Here is a 9,343-nt window from a genome sequence, read left to right as displayed (position 1 = left end):
TACATGGATTTTAGTAGGGCATTTGATAAGGTTCCCCATGGTAGGCTTATGCGGAAAGTCAGGAGGCATGGGATAGTGGGAAATTTGGCCAGTTGGATAGAAAACTGGCTAACCAGTCGAAGTCAGAGAGTGGTGGTAGATGGTAAATATTCAGCCTGGAGCCCAGTTACAAGTGGAGTTCCACAGGGATCAGTTCTGGGTGCTTTGCTGTTTGTAATTTTTATTAATGACTTGGAAGAGGGAGTCGAAGGGTGGGTCAGTAAATTTGCAAACGATATGACGATTAGTGCAGTTGTGGATAGTGAGGAGGGCTGTTCTCGGCTGCAAAGGGACTTAGATATGATGCAGAGCTGGGCTGAGGAGTGGCAGATGGAGTTCAACCCTGTCAAGTGTGAGGTTGTCCATTTTGGAAGGACAAATAAGAATGTAGAATACAGGGTTAACTGTAGGGTTCTTAGTGAGATGGAGGAGCAGAGGGATCTTGGGGTTTATGTTCATAGATCTTTGAAAGTTGCCACTCAGGTGGATAGAGCTTGTAAGAAGGCCTATGGTGTATTAGCGTTCATTAGCAGAGGGATTGAATTCAAGAGTCGTGAAGTGATGTTGCAGCTGTACAGGACCTTGGTTAGGCCACATTTGGAGTACTGTGTACAGTTCTGGTCGCCTCACTTTAGGAAAGATGTGGAAGCTTTGGAGAGGGTGCAGAGAAGATTTACCAGGATGTTGCCTGGAATGGAGAATAGGTCGTACGAAGATAGGTTGAGAGTGCTAGGCCTTTTCTCATTGTAACGGCGAAGGATGAGGGGTGACTTGAAAGAGGTTTATAAGATAGTCAGAGGAATAGATAGAGTAGACAGTCAGAAACCTTTTCCCCGGGTACAACAGTGTTACAAGGGAACATAAATTTAAGGTGAAGGGTGGAAGGTATGGGGGGGATGTCAGGGGTAGGTTCTTTACCCAGAGAGTGGTGGGGGCATGGAATGCGCTGCCTGTGGGAGTGGCAGAGTCAGAATCATTGGTGACCTTTTAAGCGGCAATTGGATAGGTATATGGATGGGTGCTTAAGCTGGGACAAATGTTCGGCACAACATCGTGGGCCGAAGGGCCTGTTCTGTGCTGTATTGTTCTATGTTCTATGATGCTGCCTGACCTGCTGCGCTTTTCCAGCAACACATTTTTAAGCTCTGATCTCCAGCATATACAGTCCTCACTTTCTCCTAGTTTAAGTAGACTGCAACAAATATTAGACTTTCAGTATGATTTTCACTTATATAATGAATATACTTGAGAGTGCAAGTGAATAAATGACCACTTGCAAAGGTTTACTGGATGAGGCGAATACTATGTTCAATGTTTCAAGTTTTCTTTTCTTACAAACCGAAGCTTACGAAAAGTTCAGACGTGATCAATTTTGTAAACTTGTATCAGGCCAAAATAAACTTAAAACATACCTCTATTTGTAATGTTTTGGCCAATTCTGTTGAAAATATTTCACTCATAGTAACTAAGTACATCAAGAATGCTGCACTGTCTTGGGTTCGGAGGGTTAATCACTTAAAATTAAATATGTATACATTTACAGTAACCCACTATTTTAGAAGTGTTTATCAGGAAAAAGTTGCAATTAAAATTTTAATCATATCTAAATGGCACATTATTATTTTGGTTACACCCTATTTACGCTTACTTTCAATCAGCCTACAGCCAAATTTGAACTGCAAAAAATCCCTACTGGAGTGTTGGTGGTGTTTTTGCATCAAATTAATATATATTCCAATATGAAATCACAATTTTCATTTATAGTCATAGATCTTCCAAAAAGCCCAGGGAACTGAATTACCAGTTTATATAGGCAATATGCGAGTTTTGAGAAGATTTGTAGCTCAGGTTCTAATCAGAACTCTATCAACAAAAACAGAGTTAGACCCCATCTACCACCCCCTAAGAAAAAGAACAGGAAATAACATCACCACAGGAAATGACCTCGCCAACCCAGAGAAAACCAAACATATAAATAGAAAGCAGAAATAAACAGCAGTACTTCATCCAGAGGCCCACTGAAGATGTTACCTAATAGTGTGATGAAATGTCTGGAAACGAACCTTCCAAGCAAACAAACCTATATCCAGCAAGCAAACATACATCCAGGCAATATGCAGCCAGAAACATATTGGATAACGGTGCTAGCTAAACTGCTAGAGAGTACATATCAAGCAAATGCTTTGCATGTATACATGTGTTTCTTGGAATTTGATAAAACAAAAGGATTGGCAGCATATAAATACTTATTAATCTTTAGATATCAGTTTCTTCAGACTCTAGTGCCTTTTGTATTAGGTATATTTACTCATTCTATGTTTTTCCTCAACGTATTATCTCTATTAATATTAAAACATCTTTATTTGCTCATTTCATTAAATTTTACGTAGAAATGTTTCTGCAGTTAAATTTTGAATTTACTACCTTTAGTAGTGGCAGTTGTTTCTTTGGGTTCTACTGCTCTGAACAAGGGGAGTGTGTGCATCAATATCTACATGACATAATAACTTTAGAAGCCTAGAAACAGACATCATAATCTTCTCTGCACCATCTATCCTAGTGAGAACAAGCCCAAATTATTGCTATAACATCATACATTTCCTCAGCATTTGCTCTGTATCTTGCCAAGAGCTACCATACACTTTTTGGACTGTTGTGACAAGATCTCTCTTGTCATGATCTACCAGGTATGCCCTGTGATGGGTTCATAAATTGCAAGTTCGTACAAGGTCATTTGTAGCCCTCTTTTAGTTTGGAGTGCTTCAAATTTCAAAACAACCAGCTGCGCAGTCTTATGCTTAAACAAGATAAAGGTCAGTTAACTACAAAACCATCACTTGTTATTCAAGTAACAGTAACCAAGTTATTACCTAAAAATACATATACAAAAATTAAAAGTAAGCAGGATATAAAACAATCTAGCAAATGATTGGACCTGCTTACAGGCTTTTAAGCAAGAAAACCCCAAGGAGACTATAGAAATAATTTTCAATTGTGAGGCAATGCTCTATATAACTGGTAGGATTAGGTCGAAAAGCATAAATAAGAAAGCTGAACTAAAAGCTCTAGACAGCCAGCCTGCTATGCTTAAGTAATGTGTTCAGACAAAGAGTATGTTGTAGAGAATTGGATAGTTCTATAAAGAGGAGTTGAGTTATGGAATACAGGTCAAGCAAGTTTCTAATTTATCTGCTGGGTTGGCGCAGGACTGTCAGCAGCATCCAAATGTAGACCAGAAGGACGTATTGGGCTGGATTGACAGGGATCTATCATACACCTGAGCAATGAACTGTATAACCAATCACAAAATGAAAAGGAATGACCTTCCAGTGCAGAATGTTGACAAGGCTAAACTGATAGCTGGAGTAAAAGATTAAACTGGACTAATTTGAGTTTAAAGGTTGGACTGAGTTTAAAGGCTGGACTGAGTTTAAAGGCAGAAGCTTATATTATTTGAAATCATCTTTCTTATTCTTTGAGCCTATTTAGTCATTACTGCTTGTGTTTATTTCATTCAACTTTCTACAGTAGAGATAATTTTGGTTTTCAATTTAAATTTTGGTATCATGTTACTATTTAACACTGTTGGCTTTTGCGTGTAAATCCAAAAATCTGGTTTCTTCAGTATTTTGGTAACATATTATAATCGTATACTCGATTTCAAAGGAATTATAAATTGAAATGGAAAGATTAGAGCTCAACAAATTGACCAAAATAAAATTCCCTATTCCGAGATAGATAGAAATAGATCATTTCGTACATTTTAAACAATTAGTACAAGCAACCTGCTAAATGCATTGAGTGCTTAGCTCAGTGGCAATCTCACTTTTTAGAGTCAGAGAACTATGAATTCTCGTCCTGATATGAGTATTTAATAACATAGGCTAATGCTTTTCTGCAGAACACAGTTTCTGAAGCTGAGACAAACTCAAGCCCTTTGTGAATTTTAAAGGGGGAGAATGCTTGGTACTTTTCCTGCTGGCATTGTCAACATTCACTCAAACATCAACACAGCCAACTCACTCATCTTATTGCTGTTCTTGCATCAGCAAGCTAGTTGCTACATTTTCCAGAAAAACAGTGACTACAGTTTAAAAGTAATTCAGTCACTATAAATGTAGTGGGTAAAAGATTTGCAATGAAATAATCCATTTTTTAAAGTGACGTTACATCAATTAAAATCTGTTTTGAGTCACATTCACTATAAAATATAATGCAATTCAAAAAATCTCAAATACTGAAGCAGCTTATGCTCATTGGCAGCAAAATCTAGATTACATCAAAGCTTAGACTGATAAATCAAAAACAAATTGGAGATACCAAGCAGGTCTGGCAGCATCTGTGCAGAGAAAACAATAATTAACGCTTCGGGTCCAGTGATCCTTCTTTGGAATAGTAAATGGCAAGAAACATTTATACCACACAAGTGCTTAGCAATGATCATCCCAAAGAAGAGAGAATCTAACCATTGGTAACATCATTGAATGTCAGGCAATGTGGAGTACCTCAATAACTACCCTAGGGTTACGAATGACTAGAAACTTACAAATCAGGATTAAAGGTTAGGAATTCTGTGGCAATTCACTTACTTCAGACTCCCCAGTGCACGTTCACCACCTACAAGGGTTGAGTGTGTGGTGCTGGAAAAGCACAGCAGGTCAGGAAGCATCAGAGGAGCAGGAGAATCGACCTTATGCCCGAAACGTCGATTCTCCTGCTCCTCGGATGCTACCTGACCTGCTGTGCTTTTCCAGCACCATACTCTCAATTCGGATCTCCAGCATCTGCAGTCCTCACTTCCACCACCTACAAGGCATAGATCAAAAGTGTGATGGAATAAATACCACTTGCCTAGATGAATGCAGCTTCACCATTACCAGGCAACCCAATTGACTGGCACCCCATATATGATCTTCAACATTCACACCCTCACAACCGATGCATAGTGGCACCAATGTGTATCATGTATAAGATTCACTAGTGTAATCCATGAAGGTTCCTTTAAGTACATTTTTCAAACCCATAACCTCAACCAACTAGGATGACAAGGGTAGCAGATGCGTGGGAACACCACCATCTATGAGCTTCCCTCCAAACCACATACCAGTTTGAAATAGAACAAATTCACCATTCCTTCATTGTTGCTGGGTTAAGATCTTGGGGCATCTTCCCAACGGCAATGTAGTGTCCCTACAGGTGGCAGATAACACTAGCACCATACAAATGTCAGGCAATAAACATCTCCAGTAGAAAAAGACATTCTTCTCTCCCTGACCCTGTCACTGACTAGAAGCTTGTGTGAACAATACTAATACAGACACTACAAGCAGGACAAACATTAAGAACATTAGATATTCTACTTCATCATCAGTGTCATCTTCACTGCTTACAAGGCACAAATTAGGAATGTGATGGAAAAATAGCAAGTGCTGAAGAACAAAATTCAAGACAGTCAACAGAGAGCAAAGCAATCCACCTGATTGATGGTCCTACTGCTGGAATCAAAACCGAACGGCCATACAGTGTGGCTGCAGTATATATGGCAACAATTCACCTAGGTTATTTTGACAAGGCTTCCAATTCTATAACTTTCACCAATGACAAAAAAAAACATTTCAGAAATAACACTTTTAGTTCGCCCAAGTTGCATAAATTTTTGATCTGGACACAGATCAATATTCCTTAATTGTTGCCAGGTTAAAATTCCCCACATTTTGAGAGTACCATTAAAACAGGAATGTGCATTTATAGACAGCACTTGAAGTAAAGCCACAGATAAGTAGACACTCAACAACACTGCAAAAATACTAAGAGAGCTGACTAAAACTTTGGCAAAGCAGGAGGTTGTTAAAAAAAGTCTTAAAATTAAGATGGAGGACAGAGAGGTATAGGAAGCTAGTTTGGGGTCTAGAGGTAAAGCTACAGCAATGAAAATTGGGCATGCACAAGATGCTAGAATGTAGACACGAAGATCATGGAGATTTTCAAGATGCAGAATGATACTGCTCTCATATACATAAGAAATAGGAATATTAGGCAATTCTGCCCCTTGAGCCTGCTTCACGATTTAATACGATCATGGCTGATTTAATCTTGGCCTCAGCTCCACTTTCCTGCCCGCTCATCACAACGCATCAACCCATTACCAATTACAGATCTGTCCATCTCCTCTGGGGATAGGAATTCCATATATTCATGACCCTTTGAGACAACTAATTCTTCATCTCATTTAAATCTACTAACCCTTTTCCTTAAACTATGACATGTCATTCTAGATTGCCCCACAAGAGGAAACATCCCTACAATAACTTTTGTCAACCGGTTTCGCATCTTATATACCTCCATTAGATCTCCTCTCATTCTTCTAAACTCCAGAGTACAGACTTAAAGTGTCCAGTCTCTCTTTATAAGACAAAACCCTCATCTCTGTAAGAAAGTGTATAAGGTATGAGCATGTAGGGAAAGAGTTAAGTTTAGGGCTGCTTGACAAAAGACAAAAGCGTGACTTGGACCAGATAAGAACTTGCAGTAAACAATGAGGTACTAGAGGCAAGGGTAGTGAGTTAACGAGGTGAAAAACATCGATTATGTAATGCCAGTTAACAAGGTTAAGAACATCCATTGTATAATGCCAGATGGCTTACTCTTTACTGTTGATGCTTGCTGATTGTAACGGTCACCCAATCAAAATAGATGTTGCCTTATTTGGATGCTGCTCCCTGGTAATTGACTATAAAATTCCTTAAGAATCTGCTGTTCAAGAAAGTACCAAGAACTCATGTCTCTGTGCACATGGGTGATCGTTCTCTCTCCCTCCAGGGCCCGGAATAAAGATGAAGGAGGTAAAGCCATACTGTGATCTTGAGTGTATGCTTCAACTGATATGGGACAGGGAAGCAGAACATCTAGAATCAATCTAGTGAACTTTCAATGAACTATCTCCAATGCAACAAAATCCCTCCTCTAGAAAGGGGACTAAAATTATATGCACTAATGTCATGCACAGTTGCAACATTGCTTCACTATTCTCTAATCCTTTCACAATAAACGCCAAAATTCATTTGCCTTCTTTGTTAACTGCTGCACCTACATACTAGTTTTCTGCAGTCATCAACAATGACTCCCACATTTGAGCCCCAATTCATTTTTTAAGTTGCTATTTAGATAATAAATTGCCTTTCTTATTTCACCGACCAAAACAGATAGTCTCACACATTTCCTTTAAACTTTATCTGGCAAATTTTGGACTATTCATCTAATCTATCCATATCCATTTGTAAATTTCTTATTTTTTCATTGCAACGTACCTCCCTACCTATTTTAGTGACATTTGCAAACTTAGCTATAGTACTTTCTATCCCTACATAGTCTGTAAATAGTTGGGGCCACAAAGACCAAACGCTGTGGCATGGTCTAGTTAGATCTTGCCAACCAGAAAAGGAACTATTTATCCAGACTCTCTACTTTCTGTTGGTTAGCCATTTGTCTATCAAGGCTAATAAGTTGTCGCTAAACCAACGAGATTACCTGGTCATGAACTTTTATTGCGGCACCTTATCAAATGCCATTTGTAAGCCTCAAGAACTCTAGCACAACTAGTAAACACAATTTAAACTTCATTAAACCATGCTGACTCTGATAGATTGTGTTTTGACATTCCAAATGTCCTGTTATTATTTCCTTAATTATGGATTCTCACAATTGCCCAAATACTCAAAATGAAGTGGTCTCATTTCCTAGTTTTTGTCTCTGTCCCTTTTTGGATAAGGGCATTATATTAGCACTTTCCCAACACACTAGAAACTTTCCCACATCCATGGCATCTTGGAATATTCACAGAATCATAAATCCATACAGTGCAGGTACAGTCCATTTGCCCCAGAGTCTACACTGACTCTCTGAACAGCATCCCACCATGCTAGCCCTGTAACCATAACTAACCCATCTGGCCTGTACAGCATAAGGCAATTAAGTATGGCCAATCCACCTAACCTGTATATCTTTGGACTGTGGAAGGAAATTGGAAGAAACCTGAAAAAAAAACGCAGACACGAACTTCTCACAGGCAGTCACCCAAGACTGAATAGAACCCAAGTCCCCTGATGCTGCAAGGCAACAGTACTAACCACCGAGCCACAGTGCCACCCTATAATCAACGGATCCATTATCCCTCCTGCCACTTATTAAAGGTCCTAGAATGGAACCCACCAGGCCTGGGGACTTGTTTGCCTTCAATCCTAATAGTTTTCTTGGTACTTTTCCCCTCGTGATGATATTTGCTCCAAGAACATCCCTTTCTATAATATCTGCATTACCTGTTACTATTGGGATGGTACTTGCGGCCTCCACTGTGAAAGTGAGACAAAATCTTGATTTAGTGACTGCCATTTGTGTTCTCCACTACTAGTTCCTCAGCCTTGTCCTCCAAGGGTCCAACTTTAATTCTGGCTGCTCTTTTTCTCACTAAAAAGGTTTGTGTAATCCATTTCTATATTTTGTGCTAGATTCCTTTCATAATTTCTCTTTGCTTTCTCATTACTATTATTTTAAAAAATAATCCTTCGTTGATCTTTAAAGGTTTTTCAATCTTCCAGCTTGTCACTTGCCTTCGTGATATGGTATGCCTTAGTTTTCTTTTTTATCACTATCTTTAACTTCCTTGCTTTACCATGGATGACTTTTCTTTTCAAAATATATTCAAGAAAGAAAGAAAGATTGTATTTGGAATCAACAGAGTATCGTCCTAAACATCAGCCATGGCTCCTCAACGGTCTTACCCTTTAGTTTTACTGTCCAATCCATTCCGGTGAAATCTGCCTACATGCCTTTTGCTTTGTAGGCCTAGAAGCATGCCCCCCATTTAGTTGTAAGGTGTCTCTCTTTATTTAAAAAAAACCATTTGGGATGTGAACATCATTGGCAAAGCCAACATTTATTGCCTGCCCTAATTGGCCTTAAGGTAGCTGCCTTCTTGAACTGTAGGTAGATCCACATTGCCCTTAGGGAAGAAGTTCCAGGATTTTGACCTAACATCGATAGAATGGGACAAAAACAAATTGCTGGAAAAACTCAGGTCTAGCAGCACCTGTGGAGAGAAAGCAGAGGTAACATTTCGGGCGCAATGACCCTCCTTCAGGACTGCTGACGAAATTCTGAAACTGGAACGTTGCTTTCTCTCCACAGATGCTGCCAGAGGGTGACATGGTGGCTCAGTGGTTAGCATTGCTGCCTCACAGCACCAGGGACCCAGGTTCAATTCCCGCCTCGGGCAACTGTCTGTGTTGAGTTTGCACATTCTCCCAGT

The 9,343-nt window shown here is 39.4% G+C and overlaps 1 protein-coding gene across 1 annotated transcript in view; it reads right to left on the bottom strand.

Annotated features, from left to right (window-relative positions):
• LOC122548875 (ankyrin repeat domain-containing protein 12-like) overlaps nt 1–6,717 on the bottom strand; it is a 29,082-nt gene extending 22,365 nt beyond the window's left edge. Inside the window, exon 1 of the transcript XR_006311353.1 lies at nt 6,684–6,717. The gene's annotated coding sequence lies outside the window, so the exon portion shown is untranslated. The remainder of the gene's footprint in view (nt 1–6,683) is intronic.
• Between the last annotated feature and the right edge of the window lie 2,626 nt (nt 6,718–9,343).

Source organism: Chiloscyllium plagiosum, chromosome 4 (assembly GCF_004010195.1).
Source record: "Chiloscyllium plagiosum isolate BGI_BamShark_2017 chromosome 4, ASM401019v2, whole genome shotgun sequence".
Classification (NCBI taxonomy): Eukaryota; Metazoa; Chordata; class Chondrichthyes; order Orectolobiformes; family Hemiscylliidae; genus Chiloscyllium; species Chiloscyllium plagiosum.
Note: the sequence above shows the minus strand (reverse complement) of the source record. Positions and strands in the feature narration are given on the sequence as shown.